We start from the raw sequence: 20,352 nt of genomic DNA on the forward strand, positions 1-20,352 counted from the left end.
GAAAGCTGCACTTGCCTGAGATCTGTCCTTATATACCTGTCTCTTGCAAGTGCGCCCCTGGTGGTAAGGTATGCTGGTGGTTACAAGTCATATCTTATTACAGTCATATATAGCATGTTAGGATACAGTTATATATAATAATGTAAGATACTTGACAGTATGGTTGAATTTGTAATACAGATTGAGGGTGAGGAAGTAGTGTCTCAAACGAGCGTACTATGCTTAAACAAAGGGGACTACAGTGGGATGAGGGCAGAGTTGGCTAAAGTAGACTGAAAACACAGACTAAACGGTGGCACAATTGAGGAACAGGGGAGGACTTTTAAGGAGCTCTTTCATAGTGCTCAACAAAAATATATTCCAGTGAAAAACAAAGGCGGTAAGAGAAGGGATAACCAGCCGTGGATAACCAAAGAAATAAAGGAGAGTATCATATTAAAAACCAATGCGTATAAGGTGGCCAAGTTTAGTGGGAAACTAGAAGATTGGGAAAATTTTAAACAACAGCAAAGAATGACTAAGAAAGCAATAAAGAAAGGAAAGATAGGTTATGAAAGTAAACTTGCGCAAAACATAAAAACAGATCGTAAAAGCTTTTACCGATATATAAAACAGAAAAGAGTGACTAAAGTAAATGTTGGTCCCTTCGAAGATGAGAAGGGGGATTTAATAATGGGAAATGTGGAAATGGCTGAGACCTTAAACAATTATTTTGCTTCGGTCTTCACAGTGGAAGACACAAAAACCATGCCAAAAATTGCTAGTCACGGGAATGTGGGAAGGGAGGACCTTGAGACAATCACTATCACTAGGGAGGTAGTGCTGGACAGAATAATGGGACTCAAGGTAGACAAGTCCCCTGGTCCTGATGAAATGCATCCCAGGGTATTAAAAGAGATGGCGGAAGTTATACAGATGCATTCGTTATAAGCTACCAAAATTCTCTGGACTCTGGGGAGGTACCAGCGGATTGGAAAGCAGCTAATGTAACGCCTCTGTTTAAAAAAGGGGGCAGACAAAAGGCAGGTAGTTTAACATCTGTAGTGGGGAAAATGCTTGAAGCTATCATTAAGGAAGAAATAGTGGGACATCTAGATAGGAATAGTGCAATCAAGCAGACGCAACATGGATTCATGAAGGGGAAATCATGTTTAACTAATTTACTGGAATTCTTTGAGGATATAACGAGCATGGTGGATAGAGGTGTACCGATGGATGTAGTGTATTTGGATTTCCAAAAGGCATTCGATAAGGTGCCACACAAAAGGTTACTGCAGAAGATAAAGGTACGTGGAGTCAGAGGAAATGTATTAGCATGGATAGAGAATTGGCTAACTAACAGAAAGCAGAGAGTCGGGATGAATGAGTCCTTTTCAGGTTGGCAATCGGTGGTTAGTGGTGTGCCACAGGGATCGGTGCTGGGACCACAACTGTTTACAATATACATAGATGACCTGAAAGAGGGGTCAGAGTGTAGTGTAACAAAATTTGCAGATGACACAAAGATTAGTGGGAAAGCGGGTTGTGTAGAGGACACAGAGAGGCTGCAAAGAGATTTAGATAGGTTAAGCGAATGGGCTAAGGTTTGGCAGATGGAATACAATGTCGGAAAATGTGAGGTCATCCACCTTGGAAAAAAAACAGTAAAATGGACTATTATTTGAATGGGGAGAAATTACAACTTGCTGCGGTGCAGAGGGACCTGGGGGTCCTTGTGCATAATCCCAAAAAGTTAGTTTGCAGGTGCAGCAGGTAATCAGGAAGGCAAATGGAATGTTGGCCTTCATTGCGAGAGGGATGGAGTACAAAAGCAGGGAGGTCCTGCTGCAACTGTACAGGGTATTGGTGAGGCCACACCTGGAGTACTGCGTGCAGTTTTGGTCACCATACTTAGGAAGGATACACTAGCTTTGGAGGGGGGTACAGAGACGATTCACTAGGCTGATTCTGGAGATGAGGGGGTTACCTTATGATGGTAGATTGAGTAGACTGGGTCTTTACTCGTTGGAGTTCAGAAGGATGAGGGGTGATCTTATAGAAACATTTAAAATAATGAAAGGTATAGACAAGATAGAGGCAGAGAGGTTGTTTCCACTGGTCGGGGAGACTAGAACTAGGGGGCACAGCCTCAAAATACGGGGGAGCCAATTTAAAACCAAGTTGAGAAGGAATTTCTTCTCCCAGAGGGTTGTGAATCTGTGGAATTCTCTGCCCAAGGAAGCAGTTGAGGCTAGCTCATTGAATGTATTCAAATCACAGATAGATAGATTTTTAACCAATAAGGGAATTAAGGGTTATGGGGAGCGGGCGGGTAAATGGAGCTGAGTCCACGGCCAGATCAGCCATGATCTTGTTGAATGGCGGAGCAGGCTCGAGGGGCTAGATGGCCTACTCCTGTTCCTAATTCTTATGTTCTTATGTAAGCTGGGTAATCTTGCTAGGTTCCCTGCTAAGATTTGGAGTGGGGTCGGAACCTGCGCCCTTTAATTTGGGTATGTCTCCTTTTGGGTTACGTTGGTGGATGGGGCATGATTGAGCACTGAGGGGTCTGGTTACCTTTACCCAGACTGTGTCAGTCTCTCCGACTGCTGTCACTCGCACAGTGACCCAGTCTGGACTGGAGGAGAGCTGCTCTGGCTCACTGTCTGCCCTGGGACACTTTGGGACATTAGCTCCGGCAAAACGGAGGTCTCCGAGCACAGCCCATGGGCACGGTGCCCCCTCCCATTAAACTCCTGTCATTGCTGAGCTCACCAGCGGTTCTGACTCCCCGCCGCCTCCCCCCGCCCTGGGGGACCTCCATCGATTCAAATAAACCGCCTAACTCCCCTCAGGCGCTGAATGGCACGGCCCTGGATGGGGCCCTTCCTGGAGTTTGTATGCGAGATGTTTGGTGTCAGCATTAGTTCCTAAACACGATCTTATTAAATATTTTCTCTAAACGTAGATGTTATAACCATGCATCCATTGTGGATACAAACTGTATTAGCATATAATGTTAGAATCTGTTGTCTTTCCATAATAGTACCTAGTCAATTAGCTTACGCCATGCTCTTATCACATTTGCAGAGGAAGATATCTAAGAATCGGGCGGAGCAGAGGCGCACTGGAGGAGGCCCTGTTGAGCTGCACCCGTTCACCAACTTGGAGGAATGTGCTGCAGCACTAGTGGGCAGCCATAGTTGCTCTGCCAAGTAATGTAGCAGCATTTCATTGTAATATATGAATGATGTCATGTTATGCATGAAGCTTCTGTACTACCCTCAGGTTAACAACATAAGAACATAAGAAATAGGAGCAGGAGTAGGCCATTTGGCCCCCCAAGCCAGTTCCGCCATTCAATAAGATCATGGCTGATCTTATCATGGACAGCTCCATTTCCTTGCCCGCTCCCTATAACCCTTTACTCCCTTCCCGCTCAAAAATCTGTCTATCTCCACCTTGAATATATTCAACGACCCAGCCTCCACAGCTCTCTAGGGCAGAGAATTCCATAGATGTAAGCCATATGATGTAATCATATGTAACGTCTCTCGTTCACATTTATTGCAGTAGTGTTGCTCCTTGTACATATGCCAGCGCAGTGCAAGCATTCTCATGTCTACCCTTCTGTTCTAATAAGCTCAATTATGTTTTGCAGATACCCAGACTCTCCTCTGCACCTGTCCCATTACAGGTGGTGATCACCACAGTTGCAGAGGAGACGACTGAGGAGGAGGAAGATGAACAATTGTCATCTGTGGTACCTGCAGCCAGGTCTTCGTCAAAGGATGAAGTAGCGGGGCCAAGTGACTTGCAGCAGGCGACCCCGAGGTGTCCAGTGTTCATGTCGACCCTGCGGAGGTTGAGTTGGCGAGGTAGGCACGCGCTGCGACAGGCAGATCCAAACGAGGACATGGTCGCACTGTCCAGGGCGAGTGTTGACATCGGTCGAGAGCTCCTCCAGGCGCTTGGTGGGTTGACCAGAAACATTGCCGCAATGTCCGCACGAATAACGGACGGCATGGAGCAGATAGTTGTGAAAATGGGCCAAACGATCGACGCTGTCCATGCCTTGCGGCTTGCGATAATATCGGGAGACGGCACTGCACCCCAGGGTGCCGTCCCACCAGGCACCAGGACAGTTGCGAGTCATCCAGCCACTGAGGAGATTCTGCCAACGTCACCAACCACACCGCCGCCCCCCCTCCCCCCCCCCACCCGCGCCCCACTCCACAGCAGCAGGCCTTGAGGTCCCCTGCTGCAAGATGCATTGGTCCCCTTTCTCGGGGATTGAAACAAGGGCTTATTAGAAGGGGGGGGTTCAAGGTTCAGGAGGGAAACATGGCCGCAAGTAGGGAGGGGGGGTGTTGTATATAGTTGCTACTTCTTGTTAAAAATAATTTTTTGTTAAATGTTCAGTGTTATGTTATTGTTGTGTTCAGATTTGTGTTTAACAATTAAATATTTTTATTTAACTTTACAATTTCCCTGAAGTGTCTTCTAATAACGTAAGGTAAAACATGAATACAATGGTTGGAAACAATGGCCATGGCCAGCCCAGGCCAGGCAAGGATGAAACGTAATACAACTGTAACTGTCACCAATGTAAGTTCACGCAAAGCGTTCATTTATGAGCTGCTGACGCAAGAGTTTTGCAGCTGCGTAATTACCACGGGGCTTTTCCAGTATTGTTGGAGGGGCATGGAGGCATGGGTTCATTGCCAGGCTGATTGTCCTCCCTGAGGTCCTCGTCCTCCTCCTCTTTGTCCTCCTTTTCCACCTCCCCTCTCTCCCATCTGGCAAATGTCCTTTCTGTCATGTTTGTAACTACAATGTAACACCACTGTATTACTGTATACACTCAACTTAGATGCACACCTTGACCACAGGGGGTGAACTTGTGGGAGACACTCCTTACCTGACCACACAGGTATATAAAGGGAGGTCCCACGCAGGGTCATCACTTCTGGAGTCCAGTAATAAAGAGTTAAGGTCACTGATTGGCCTTGTCCCTGGAATGTGCCTCGTGTGGTTTCATGCTGTAGAGTACGGACTTTACATTGGCGACGAGAAACGGGAATTCACGACCCACGAGAATGGCCACCGGTAGCATAGAGGAACAGTACTGTGTTGGGGAAGACTGGGACGATTTTGTCGAGAGGCTTCAACAAAGCTTCGTTACGAAAGACTGGCTGGGGGATGCAGCGGTCGACAAGCGACGGGCTCATCTCCTGACCAGCTGCAGGCCAAAGACTTATGCGCTCATGAAGGACTTACTGGCACCCGAAAAGCCGTCAGACAAAACCTTTGAAGAGCTTAGCAAATGAATCGGGGAGCACCTCAAACCGGCGAGCAGCACACACATGGCTCGACACAGATTCTACACCCACCGACGTCGTGAAGGACAGAGCATACCGGATTTTGTTGCGGACCTCCGGCGTTTGGCCAGCCTCTGTAAATTTACAGATGCCTGCAGGGGGGAGATGCTAAGGGACTTCTTAATCGAGGGTATCGGTCATGCGGGAATTTTTCGCAAGTTAATTGAGACCAAGGACTTGACCTTGGAAACGGCAGCGTTGTTACCTCAAACTTTCATGGCAGGGAAGGAAGAGACGAAAATGATTTACGCGCGCAATTCTGCCTCTAACGTGGCGATGGATCAAGAATTTAACATCATCAATGCTGCTCAGAGTCCCGCAGGCAGGCAGGGGCAGTCCGACATTTACCAGGCAGCAATAGACCCCAGAGCAGGACCTCAACAGAGACAATGGCAGGCTGAACAGACGTTCACGCCATCACAGTGGACAATGCAGCCCAGGATGGGGCCATTGACATAGAAACATAGAAACATAGAAAATAGGTGCAGGAGTAGGCCATTCGGCCCTTCGAGTCTGCACCACCATTCAATGAGTTCATGGCTGAACATGCAACTTCAGTACCCCATTCCTGCTTTTTCGCCATACCCCTTGATCCCCCTAGTAGTAAGGACTACATCTAACTCCTTCTTGAATATATTTAGTGAATTGGCCTCAACAACTTTCTGTGGTAGAGAATTCCACAGGATCACCACTCTCTAGGTGAAGAAGTTTCTCCTCATTTCGGTCCTAAATGGCTTACCCCTTATCCTTAGGCTGTGACCCCTGATTGTGGACTTCCCCAACATTGGGAACATTCTTCCTGCATCTACCCTATCTAAACCCGTCAGAATTTTAAACGTTTCTATGAGATCCCCTCTCATTCTTCTGAACTCCAGTGAATACAAGCCCAGTTGATCCAGTCTTGATATGTCAGTCCCGCCATCCCGGGACATCCACTAGTAGGGTACTTAAGAGCAGTCAAAGGGACAGTCAGCGCGGAATTTCTGGCCATAGTCCCTTTGTCCCCAACAATGGAAACTTTAACTCATGCTGGAGGTGTGGGGGAAAACACTCAGCCAGATCCTGCAGATTCCAGCCGTTTGTCTGCAGAAACTGCAATCTCAGTGGCCATTTAGCTCGAATGTGCAGAAAACCTGCAACCAGACTAATATATGAGGCAGATGGACCAGAAGAGAGTTCTGTGAGGCAGGATGACTTTTGGGGCAAATCGATGGACGCCAAGGTTCAGCGGGTCCATGTAACGAATATTCACAGTTCATACACCAAAACGCCACCAATGATGAAAGGGTTTTGTTGAATGGCATCCCAGTACGCATGGAGCTGGACACTGGGGCCAGCCAGTCACTCATGGGCGTTCAGCATTTTGAGAAGCTATGGCCACTCAAAGCCAGTAGTTCCAAATTAGAACGTATTGAGACACAATTACGGACTTACACCAAAGTGTAATGCTAGGCAGTGCAATGATGGCTGTCACACACAATGGATTAGTGAACCGGATGCCACTCTGGATGTCCCGGGCAATGGTCCCGCACTGTTGGGGAGGAGCTGGTTAGCCGAGATGAACTGGAAATGGGGGGATGTTCACGCAATGTTCTCGGTGGAGCGAAGTTCGTGCTCACAAGTCCAACAACAATTCGAGTCACTATTCGAACCTTGCGTCGGGACTTTCAAAGGCACTAAAGTAGTGATACACATCGCCCTGGATGCCAGGCCAGTGCACCACAAAGCCAGAGCGGTGCCGTATGTGATGAAGGAAACAATCGAGAGCGAATTGGACCGGCTGTTGCGAGAGGGCATCGTCTCGCCTGTTTAATTCAGTGACTGGGCGAGCCCCATCGTTCCCGTTCTAAAAGCGGATGGCTCTGTCAGGATCTGTGGCGACTACAAGGCCACCATCAATCGGGTGTCCCTACAAGACCAATACCCGATCCCAAGAGCGGAGGACCTCTTCGCCACACTGGCAGGCGACAAGCTGTTCACCAAGTTGGACTTCACTTCAGCCTATATGGCCCAGGAACTGACTGACGAATCCAAACTACTGACCACCATCACCTCGCACAAGGGACTGTTTGCGTATAACAGGTACCCGTTTGGCTTTCGATCAGCGGCCGCGATTTTTCAATGTAACATGGAAAGCCTGCTTAAATCCATTCCGGGAACAATCGTATTCCAGGACGACATCCTCATCACTGGTCGAGACATGGAGGAACACCTCCACAACCTGGAGGAGGTGCTACGCCGACTGGACCGGGTAGGCCTGCGACTCAAGAAGACTAAATGCATGTTTTTAGCTTCTGAGGTTGAGTTTCTGGGCAAGAGGGTTGCTGCAGATGGGATTCGGCCCACCGAATCCAAAACAGATACGATTCGACAAGCACTCAGGCCCTGCAACACATCGAAGCTGCGTTCATTCCTGGGACCGTTGAACTATTTCGGGAACTTTCTGCCGAACTTGAGCATATTGTTGGAGCTGCTACACGTGCTCCTGCGTAAGGGTTGCGATTGGTTTTGGGGGATTGTCAGGAACAGCCTTTTGATCGGGCGCAAAACCTACTTTGTTCAAACAAGTTGTTGACCCTGTATGACCCCTGTAAACGCTTAGTTCTGACATGTGATGCATTGTCCTATGGGGTTGGGTGCGTGTTGCAGCAGGGCAATGCTGAGGGTCAGCTGCAACCTGTGGTTTATGCCTCCAGGTTGCTCTCTCAAGCAGAACAGGGATATAGCATGGTCGAGAAGGAAGCGCTTGCATGTGTCTATGGTGTAAAAAAAATGCACCAGTACCTCTTTGGTAGGAACTTTGAATTAGAGACGGACCATAAGCCACTAACATCCCTGTTGTCAGACAGCAAGGTGGTCAATGCCAACGCATCAGCTCGCATACAGCGATGGGCTCTCACGCCCCCTGCTTATGACTACTCCATCTGTCACTGAAAACTGCGCTGATGCGCTCAACAGAATCCCACTGGCCACCACCGAGGGGGCAGCTGAGCAAAGCGCTGAGATGGTCATGGCTGTCGATGCCTTTGACAGTGCAGGCTCCCCCATCACTGCCCGCCAGATCAAAATCTGGACAAACAGAGATCCCCTCCTATCCCTGATTAAGAAATGTGTCCTGACTGGGGATTGGGCGCCCGCACACAGAGCATGCCCTGAGGAGGTCAGAACGTTCCACAGATGGATGGATGAGCTCTCCATCCAAGCCGACTGCATACTATGGGGCAGCTGGGTAGTCATGCCCCAGAAGGGCAGGGAGGCATTCATCAGGGAACTCCATAGCGAGCACCCAGGCATTGTGATGATGAAGGCCATTGCCCGGTTACATGTTTGGTGGCCTGGAATTGACTCAGACCTGGAACACTGTGCTCGCAGGTGCACGACCTGTGCCCAGCTGGGTAATGCCCCCAGGGAGGCCCCGCTCAGCCCGTGGCCCTGGCCCACCATGCCATGGTCACGCATTCACATTAACTACACAGGCACGTTCATGGGGAAGGTGTTCCTCATTGTAGTAGATGTGTACTCGAAATGGATCGAGTGGATCATCCTGAATTCATGCACGTCATCCACCATCGTGGAAAGCCTACGTATGATCTTTGCAACCCATGGCTTGCCGGACATCCTGGTTAGTGACAATGGCCCGTGTTTCACGAGCTATGAATTCCGGGAGTTTATGTCGGGCAATGGCATCAACCACGTCAGGACTGCGCCGTTCAAGCCGGCCTCCAATGGCCAGGCAGAACGGGCAGTCCAAATCATTAAAAATTCAAGGACCCTTCCTACAATGCCGTCTATCGCGCCTGCTGCTGGCCTATAGATCCCGCCCGCACTCGCTCACGGGGTTTCTGCCCGCAGAGCTACTCATGAAACGGACACTTAAAACTCGGTTGTCCCTCATCCACTCAGTCCTGACCGACATAGTTGAGGGCAAGCGCAAGTCACAAAACGAGTACCATGACCGTAACTAAAGGGGGAGATGTATAGAAATAAATTATCCTGTATTCGTCCTCAATCACGCCATGGGGCCCGAATGGCTTGAGGGTACAGTAATTGAAAAAGAGGGGAATAGGGTTATCGTGGTAAAACTCAACAATGGCCAGATATGCCGTAAGCATCTGGACCAAGTAAAAAAAAGGTTCAGCAATGACACGGAGGAACCTAAAGAAGACCATGAGATGGAGCTCAGCGCCAGCGAACGTGCAACAAGAGCAATCAGAGGAATGCACAGTCCCTGCGGTCAGCCCGGATAGGCCGGAATCACCACAGGTGACAGACACTCACATCAGTGTCCAACAACCAGAGCCCCAACTGTGGCGCTCCACGAGGGAGCATAGAACATCTGAAAGACTAAACTTATGATCCCAGTAAGACTTTGGGGGGGCTGGTGATGTCATATTTGTAACTACAATGTAACACCACTGTATTACTGTATACACTCAAATTAGATGCACACCTTGACCACAGGGGGTGAACTTGTGGGAGACACTCCTTACCTGACCACACAGGTATATAAAGGGAGGTCCCACGCAGGGTCATCCCTTCTGGAGTCCTGTAATAAAGAGTTAAGGTCACAGAGTGGCCTTGTCCCTGGAATGTGCCTCGTATGGTTTCATGCTGTAGAGTAAGGGCTTTACACTCTCCTCATAGCTAGGTTATGCAACTTGCAGCACACCACAATGAACTCAGCAACCTGCTCAGGGTGGTATTGTAGGTTGCCTTGTGAGTGCTCAAGGCATCTGAAGCACTATTAAAATCTCCAATTGTCTTTTCGACGATATTGTGTGTAGCTATATGGCTTTCGTTGTAGCGCTTCTCGGCTTCCATCTGGGGCTTACGCAGGGGGTTCATGAGCCAGCTGGCAAAGCCATTTCCTTTATCCCCCAACATCCAACTTTGACCTTGTGGCTGACTGTTAAACAGGTCAGAGACAATGCTCTCATGCAAGATGTGCGCGTCATGGATGCTGCCTGGAAAATTTGCATTTACTGCCATGATTATTCGCTTGTGGTCAACAACGAGCTGCACATTCAAGGAGTAGAATCCTTTTCGGTTCCAAAACACCTTTGCATCCTGTAAAGGTACTCGCAGGGCGATGTGCGTACAGTCTATTGCTCCCTGCACCTTGGAGAAGTTTGCTTTTCGCGAAAACCCCAAAGCCCTTTCAGTCTGTGCCTCCCTGGTCAGAGGGAAGCTCATAAAGTCCATCTTGCGTGTGAAATCAAAGAGCAAGTTATTATTGCAAAGTGCCGCAGTACAGAGGGACCTGGGGGTACTTGTGCATGAAACACAAAAGGATAGTATGCAGGTACAGCAAGTGATCAGGAAGGCCAATGGTATCTTGGCCTTTATTGCAAAGGGGATGAAGTATAAAAGCAGGGAAGTCTTGCTACAGCTATATAAGGTATTGGTGAGGACACACCTGGAGTACTGCATGCAGTTTTGGTTTCCATATTTACGAAAGGATATACTTGCTTTGGAGGTAGTTCAGAGAAGGTTCACTAGGTTGATTCCGGGATGAGGGGTTGACTTATGAGGAAAGGTTGAGTTGGTTGGGCCTCTACTCATTGGAATTCGAAAGAATGAGAGGTGATCTTATCGAAATGTATAAGATTATGAGGGGACTTGACAAGGTGGATGCAGAGAGGATGTTTCCACTGATGGGGAGACTATAATTAGAGGGCATGATCTGAGAATAAGGGGCTGCCTATTTAAAATAGTGATGAGGAGAAATTTCTTCTCTCAGAGGGTTGTAAATCTGTGGAATTCGCTGCCTCAGAGAGCTGTGGAAGGTGGGACATTGAATAAATTTAAAACAGAAATAGACGGTTTCTTAAATGATAAGGGGATAAGGGGTTATGGGGAGCGGGCGGGGAAGTGGAGCTGAGTCCATGATCAGATCAGCCATGATCTTATTGAATGACAGAGCAGACTCGAGGAGCCATATGGCCTACTCCTCTTCGTATTTCTTATGCTCTTATGTTCTTAAAGGGCTTCAGTTACCTGTTGAATGGAGCAATGTGTGGCTTGTTGAGAGATATCGCAAATGTCGCCAGCTGAGGCCTGAAAGGAGCCCGATGCATAGAGGGAAAGTGCCGCAGTAACCTTAACTTCAACAGGCAGTGCAGTCCTGATGGTGCTGGTGGGCTGCAAATCCCCCTTATTTAGCTGGCATATCTCACTGATGACCTCCTTTCAGAAGCGCAGCCTCCTAACGCACATGTTATCGGACAAGTTCAGGTATGATCGCTTTTCCCTGTAAATGCGTTGGGTGTAAGGTCTCCTCCTCCGCAGCAATCTGCCACCTCTTTGAATGGGCACATAATGCTCTTCAATATACCTTCTCCCATCTCCAGTCTGTAGCATGTGATTAGTGATCAATACTGGTTGAGAAATAACAGGCCCTATCACTATAAATCGCTATAAATGCCCTTAATTTGTCCTCACAAATGTGATTAGATGATTGGCAAGAGTCAAAAAGGCCCTTAAAATCAATCACAAATTGATTCTCCTCATAAGCAGTTGAAGCAGCCTTTCAGTACAGATCCTCCGAGTTAGAAAGTGGCTGAGTCGTGCCGAGTTAAGGTCAGGTGAGTGCAGCTTTTTTTCAGCGACTTTTTCGGCCAGCAATCATTTCGGCAAAGTGTGGGTGAAATGCCGAAAGTAGCAGTCGGCACTAATCTGGGCGATAATCGGGTGCAAGTTTCCATTTTCAGCACTATTCTCAGCCTTGCACGAGGATGACATCATATTTTTTTTTAAACTTAGGCCGGGCAATGCAGCACATTCATGTGTGCCGAAAGTTGGTCCAGCGATAAATGGGCAATAATCAGGCGCTAGTTTCCATTTTTTAGCAAAAATGGGCGATAGCCTGCATCTCAACTCTTATATGGGTGATAAATGGGCGATGATGTGCCGAAAATCTAGCCCGTAATAAAGAATAGTAAGCGCAGATTTTAAAAGGGAAGGTCATGCTTGTCTAATCTTATTGACTTCTCTGAAGAAGTAACAGAAAGAGCAGACAAGATTAATTTGGTAGATGGTAGATGAATAAGAAGGCTACTTACTTCTTGGAAAATAAGGTATATTTGGATTTTCAAAAGATTGTCAATAGTAGACTCATGACTAAGGCATGTAGAGTCAGGGAATAAGTAGCAGAATGGATAACAAGCGCATTGCTCAACAGAAACCAACCGTAGGGGTTAAGGGTAGTTACTCAGACTGGTGGAAGTTGGGAAGGATCGGTGCTGGGAGCGCTGTTCTTCACCATTTTCATAATTAATTTGGACTCGGGAATTGGAAGCACAATTTCCAAATTTGCAGAAGACACCAAATTGCAGGGTTTAGTAAATACTGAGGGAGACTGCGACAAAATGCAGGAATACATTAATAAACTTGCAGAATGGGGGTGTAATTGGCAAATGAATTTCAATATAGCTAAGAGTGAGGTGGTGCATTTTGGTCGGAAGCATAAGGAGGCCACATACTGCTTGGTACATACGAGTCTAAATGCGTAGCGGAGCAAAGGGATCAGTGGGTACAGGCACACAAATCACTAAAAGTAATGTCACAGGTTATAGAAAAAGCAAACCAAGCACTGGGGTTCATTTATAAAGGGATAGAATTGAAAAGCAAAGAAGTTGTGTTAAACTTGTGGAGAACCTTAGTCAGATTACACTTGGGGCTACACTTTCAGTACATCATCGCCCATATAAGCAGGCTATCGCGCATTTTTGCTGAAAAGTGGAAAGTAGAGCCGGAACATCAACCGTTCATCGCCGGCCCAACTTTCGGCACACATGAATGTGCTGCATCACCCGGTCTAAGGCAATCGCCCAGATGATCGCCGACCGAAACCTTCGCCATATCGCCCATACTTCGCCGAGCTGATCGCTCGCCGAAAAGATCACTGGAGAAAAGCTGCACTCAACCTGACCTTAAGTCAGCATGACTCGGCAGTACTCGGCCATACGGACGCCATTTTGAATGTCGGAGTATCTGTTCTGAAAGGCTGCTTCAAGTGCTTATGAAGAGAATCAATTTGTGAGTGATTTTAAGGGCCTTTTTGACTCTTGCCAATCATCTAAATACATGTGTACCTGTTGAGGACAAATTAAGGGCATTCATAGCGATTTATAGTGATGTGGCCTGTAATTTCTCTACCAGTATTGATCACTAATCACATGCTGCAGAATAGAGATGGGAGAAGGTATATTGAAGAGCATTATGTGCCCAATCAAAGAGATGGCAGACTGCTGTGAAGGAGGAGACGTTACACCCAACGCATTTACAGGGAAAAGCGATCATACCTGAACTTGTCCGACAACATGTGCATTAGGAGGCTGTGCTTCCGAAAGCAGGTCATCAGTGAGATATGCCAGCTCATCAAGGGGGATCTGCAGCCTACCAGCACCATCAGGACCGCACTGCCTGTTGAGATTAAGGTTACTGCGGCATTTTCCTTCTACGTATCGAACTCCTTTCAGGCCTCAGCTGGCGACATTTGCGGTATCTCTCAGTACGCCACACATTGCTGCATTTGACAGGTGATTGAAGCCCTTTACACTCACAGGATGGACTTTATAAGCTCCCCTATGACCAGGGAGGCACAGACTGAGAGGGCGTTGGGTTTCTCGAATAGCAAACTTCCCCAAGGTGCAGGGAGCTATAGACTGTACGCACATTGCCCTGCGAGCGCCTTTACAGGATGCAGAGGTGTTTCGAAACCGAAAGGGATTCCACTCCCTGAATGCGCAGCTCGTTGTTGACCACAAGCAAATAATCATGACAGTAAATGCAGATTTTCCAGGCAGCATCCATGATGTGCACATCCTGTTTGAGAGCACCGTTTCTGACCTGTTTAAGAGTCAGCCACAAGGTCACGGTTGGATGCTGGGGGATAAAGGATATGGCTTTGCCAGCTGGCTCATGACCCACCCACCTGCGTAATCCCCAGACGGAAGTCGAGAAACTCTACAATGAAAGCGGTATAGCTACACGCAATGTCGTGGAAAAGACAATTGGAGTTCTTAAGCAGCGCTTCAGATGCCTGGACCACTAAAGAGGCAACCTACAATACCACCCTGAGCAGGTCACTGAGTTTATTGTGGTGTGCTGCATGTTGAACAACCTAGCTATGAGGAGAGAACAACAATTGCCAGATGGGACCGCAGGTCCACCTCAGGAGACAGGGGAGGTGGAAGAGGAAGACGAGGAGGAGGATGAACGCTTTGCGTGAACCTACATTGGTGACAGTTACAGTTGCATTACGTTTCATCCTTGCCTGGCCTGGTATGGCCATGGCCATTGTTTCCAACCATTGGACTGATGTTTTACCTTACATTATTAGAAGACACTTCAGGACAATTATAAAGTTAAATAAAAGAATTTAATAATGAAAGACAAATTTGAAAATTTTTAACTGAAACATATATAACACCGCCCACCCCCCAACCCCGAACATTCAACAATATTTTTAACACAGCGCAACACAACAATAACTTGTGAACATTTATTAACAAGAACTAACAATATAACCCCCTCCCTACCTGCGGCCACGCTTCCCTCCTGACCCTTGACACCCCTTTGTCGTAACCCTCCCGTTTTAATCCCCGAGTAATGGGACCAAGATGCGGGGACCTCAAGGCCTGCTACTGTGGGGTGGTGGGGAGTGATGTTGGCAGAATCCCCTCAGTGACTGGAAGAAGCATCTTCCGAGCCAGAAGGAAGTTCCTCCTCCTGACTCGCATCTGTCTGGATGGTTGGTGGGACGGCACCTTGGGGTTCAGTGCCGTCTCCCGACATATTGTTAGCCGCAAGGCATGGACAGCATCGGTCGTTTGACCCATTGCCACAACTATCCGATCCATGCCCTCCGTTATTCATGCGGACATTGTGGCAATATTTCCAGTCAACCCACCTATCGCCTGGAGGAGCTCTCGACCGATGTCGAAGCTTTCCCTTGACAGTGCGACCATGTCCTCGTTAGGACCTGCCCGTTGCAGCGCGTGCCTACCTCGCCAACTCAACCTCCACGGGCACTGGATGCCTTGGAGTTGCCTGCTAAAAGCTGCTTGGCCCCACTACTTCATCCGTTGATGAAGATATGGCCGCAGGTACACAGATAACATTGGCTCATCTTCCTCCTCCTTCTCTCCTTCAGTGGTGTCCTCTGCACCTGTGGTGATGACCACCTGCAATGGGACAAATGCAGCCTCCCTTTGCACCTCGGGTGTCTGGGGACCTCCAAAACATAATTGCGCTTATTAGAACAGAAGGGTAGACATGAGAATCCTTGCACTGTGCTGGCATACATACGTAGGAGGAGCAACATTACTGCAATATGTGAACAAGAGACATTACATATATATGATTATATCATATGGTTGTCCATATTTGGAATTCTCTGCCTCAGAGAGCTGTGGAGGCTGGGTCATTTAATATATTTAAGGTGGAGATAAACAGATTTTTGAGCGATAATGGAGATAATGGAGTGATAATGGTTATGGGGAGTGGGTAGGGAAGTGGAGCTGAGTCCATGATCAGATCATCCATGATTTTATTGAGTGGCGGAGCTGGCTTGAGGGGCCAAATGGCCTACTCCTGCTCCTATTTCTTATGTTCTTATGTTGTTAACCTGAGAGTAGTACAGAAGCTGTATGCATAACATGAAATCACTCATATATTATAATGAAATGCCGCTACATTACTTTGAATTACCACTGGTTTACCACTGCTTTACACATTACCCACATGGCACAACAAAGGGATCTGCACCACCACGGGTGGCAGAGCGACTGTGGCTGCCCACTAGTGCTGCAGCAAGTTTCTCCAAGTCAGTGAACGGGTGCAGCTCAACAGGACCTCCTCCGGTGCGCCTCTGCTCCGCCCGATTCTTAGATATCTTCCTCTGCAAATGTAATAAGTGATGTAAGCTAATTGACTAGGTATTATTATGGAAAGACAACAGATTCTAACGTTATATGGAATACGGTTTGTATCCACAATGGATGCATGGTTATATCATCTACATTTGGAGAAAATACTTAATAGGATCATGTTCAGTAACTAATGCTTGACACCAAACATCTCGTGTACAATCTCCAGGAAGGGTTCGATCCACGGGCAATTGCATTAGGCGCCTGAGGGGAGGTAGGCAGTTTATTTGACCTGATGGAGGACCCCCAGGGGTGGGAATCAGGACCGCTGGTGAGCTCAGCAATGACAGGAGTGTAATGGGAGGGGGCACCGTGTCCATGGACTGTGCTCGGAGACCTCCGTGTGGCCGGAGCTAATGTCCCAAAGTGTCCCAGGGCAGACAGTGAGCCAGGGCAGCTCTCCCCCAGTCCAGGCTGGGTCACTGTGCGAGTGACAGTCGTCTCACAGTCTGGGTAAAGGTGACCGGACCCCTCAGTGCTCAGTCGTGCCCCATCCAACAACGTAACCCAAAAGGAGACGGTGCCCAAATTAAAATTAAATGGCGCAGGTTCCGACCCCAGTCCAAATCTTAGCAGGGAAGCTACACAAGATTACCCAGCTTCATTGCAATCTGGCAGAGTTACATATTCAGTTGATCATTACAATTAAAAATCTATGTAATACTTACTCTTGCCGAAGCAACCAGGTTGTTCGACCTCTTGCGACCCTGGTTCGATTCCCACCACATGTGGAACACTGAGGACACCACATCGGCGAAATCGGGCCGTTTTCCTCACTGAAGCAGGCTGCGAGATGCATGAAACCCTGAAAAATGTGTTTGTTTCCGTCAAGCCAAAGGACACATCACTTAAGGAGGTTCTTAGCAAGTTAAAGCAGCACTATAGTCCTGAACCCCTAGAAATTGCTGAAAGTTATTGTTTCGGAATATGAGATCAGTTAATTGATGAGAGTATTAGTGAGTACATTGTAGCATTAAAAAAACTATCCATTCACTGTCATTTTGGAAACTTTCAGGACTGAGCATTGCATGACCGCTTTGTTTGTGGGATGAAAAATGAAGCAATCAGAAGAAAGTTGTTGACAACCTCTAACTTGACTTTTGATTTAGCTTGTCAGGCAGCTATGTCAATGGATATGGCCGACCAATATTTCTGGAATTTCGTACCATTTCCATCATCAGACAACCAAGGTGAATCGCCTGCAGGTTAGAAGTAAAAGGCAGTTGGGCCCCAAGGTCTCAGCAGCTGGCCAAGGTAACAGAGCATTGAAGTCATGCTGTCGGTGCCTGGGACAACACATTGCTCAAAGTTGTCCAGATGTGAAGGCAGAGTGTTTCTTCTGCAGGAAAACTGGGCACCTTGCGCAGGCATGCCACTGAAGAGTAAACCAACTTTCAAGGCTTTAAGTAGAAATTCCCAGAGACTACATAGCATGGAAGAAAAGCAACAGGACGAAGAGATACACATCATCAGGAGCACAAGGGTATATAACAGTGATTCAAAAAGTATTATCATCCAAGTAGATGGTGCAGGAACCAGGATAACCATGGAAATCGACACTGGCGCATCCATGAGCGTAGTACTGGAATTGTTATAACTCGACAAATTGCGTTATTTCCCATTAGAAAAATCCAAGATAGAGCTGTGAGGCTACTCAGGAGAGCAAATTCCTGTGGTAGGTCGTATCACCGTACCAGTGAAATATAAGGATCAATTTCAGAGCTTGTCTCTCTTAGTAGTGGCAGGAGACAAGCCTGCCTTACTAGGTGGAAATTGGTTGGGATCACTGAAGCTGGATTGGAATTAGATTTTTCGAGTTAAAACGAGATTTGCATCGAAGGATGATGTCATCAAGAAGTACCCGAAGGTGTTCTGCGAAACGGGCAGTCCGATCCAAGGCTTCAAGGTGAGTGTCAAGGTACAGAAGGATGCTAGACGAGTTTACTGTAAGCCAATCCCATACCATATGCGCTCAAGGAGAGTTGATATAGAACTCAAAAGACTAGAGACTGCGAACATTATCTCTAAGATAGATCTATGTAATTGTGCTACATCCATTGTTGTTGTACCTAAGTCAGATGGTAAGGTAAGGTTGTGTGGTGATTATAAAGTAACCATAAATTAAGTTCCAGAGAGTAATCTACCCATTACATTGCCAAATGTAGAAGATTTGTTCACAACGCTGACAGGTGGTCAGACCTTCTCAAAGTTAGATCTCACAAACGCCTCATCATCATAGGCAGTCCCTCGGACTTGCTGTCACTCTAAAAATGAGTCCTCAGGTGGCTGAACAGTCCAATACAAGAACCACAGTCCCTGCCATAGGTGGGACAGATAGTTGTTGAGTGAAAGGGAGGGTGGGACTGGTTTGCCGCACGCTCTTTTCACTGCTTGCGCTTGGTTTCTGCATGCTCTCGGCGATGAGACTCGAGATGCTCAGCGCCCTCCCGGATGCACTTCCTCCACTTAGGGCGGCCTTTGGCCAGGGACTCCCAGGTGTCGGTGGGGATGTTGCACTTTATCAGGGAGGCTTTGAGGGTGTCCTTGTAATGTTTCCTCTGCCCACCTTTGGCTCGCTTGCTGTGAAGGAGTTCCGAGTAGAGCGCTTGCTTTTGGGAGCCTCGTGTCTGGCATGCGAACGATGTGGCCTGCCCAGTGGAGCTGATCAAGTGTGGCCAGTGCTTCAATGCTGGGGATGTTGGCCTGGTCGAGGACGCTAATGTTGGTGTGTCTGTCCTCCCAGGGGATTTGTAGGTTTTTGCGGAGACATCATTGGTGGTATTTCTCCAGCAACTTGAGGTGTCTACTGTACATGGTCCATGTCTCTGAGCCATACAGGAGGGCAGGTATTACTACAGCTCTGTAGACCGTGAGCTTGCTAATGGTGGATTTGAAGGCCTGGTCTTCAAACACTCTTTTCCTCAGGCGGCTGAAGGCTGCGCTGGCGCACTGGAGGCGGTGTTGAATCTCGTCGTCAATGTCTGCTCTTGTTGATAAGAGGCTCCCGAGGTATAGGAAATGGTCCACATTGTCCAATGCCGCACTGTGGATCTTGATGACTGGGGGGCAGTGCTGTGCGGCGAGGACAGGCTGGTGGAGGACCTTTGTCTTACGGATGTTTAGCGTAAGGTCCATGCTTTTGTATACCTCAGTAAATACGTCGACTATGATTTAGAGTTCAGCCTCTGTATGTGCGCAGATGCAGGCGTCGTCCACGTACTGTAGCTCGACGACAGAGGTTGGGGCAGTCTTGGACCTGGTCTGGAGACGGAGAAGGTTGAACAGGTTCCCATTGGTTCTGCAGTTTAGTTCCACTCCAGTGGGGAGCTTGTTGACTGTGAGATGGAGTATGGCAGTGATGAAGATTGAGAAGAGGGTTGGGGTGATGACACAGCCCTGTTTGACCCCGGTCCGGACATGGATTGGATCTGTAATGGATCCATTGTTAAGGATCACGGCCTGGATGTCGTCATGGAGCAGGCGGAGGATGGTGACGAACTTTTGGGGACATCCGAAACGGAGGAGAATGCTTTATAGACCCTCGCGGTTGACAGTGTCAAAGGGCTTTGTAAGTTCGAAGAAGGTCATGTATAAGGGCTGGCGCTGTTCCCTGCATTTTTCTTGCAGCTGTCGCACTGTAATAATCATGTTCATTGTGGCCCGTAGGGGACGAAATCCACACTGTGACTCCGGGAGGAGCTCCTCAGCCACAGGGAGAAGACGGTTGAGGAGAACTCTAGCGACAACTTTCCCAGTGGCTGATAGCAGGGAGCTTCCTCTGTAGTTGCTGCAGTCGGACTTGTCCCCTTTTTAAAGATGGTCACGATCACTGCATCTCTGAAATCTCCCGGCATGCTCTCCTCCCTCCAGATGAGAGAGATGAGGTCATGTATTTGTGCCAACAGCGCCTCTCCGCCATATGTCAGTGCCCCAGCGGGGATTCCATCTGCTCCCATAGCCTTGTTGTTTTTAAGCTGTCTTATGGCTTTTTCTACCTTGTGCAGTGTTCGGGTTTTACAGAGATGGTGGCAGGAAGCATGCTGCGGGATGGAGTCGAGAAC

This window comes from Pristiophorus japonicus, chromosome 14, assembly GCF_044704955.1.
Source record: "Pristiophorus japonicus isolate sPriJap1 chromosome 14, sPriJap1.hap1, whole genome shotgun sequence".
Lineage (NCBI taxonomy): Eukaryota > Metazoa > Chordata > Chondrichthyes > Pristiophoridae > Pristiophorus > Pristiophorus japonicus.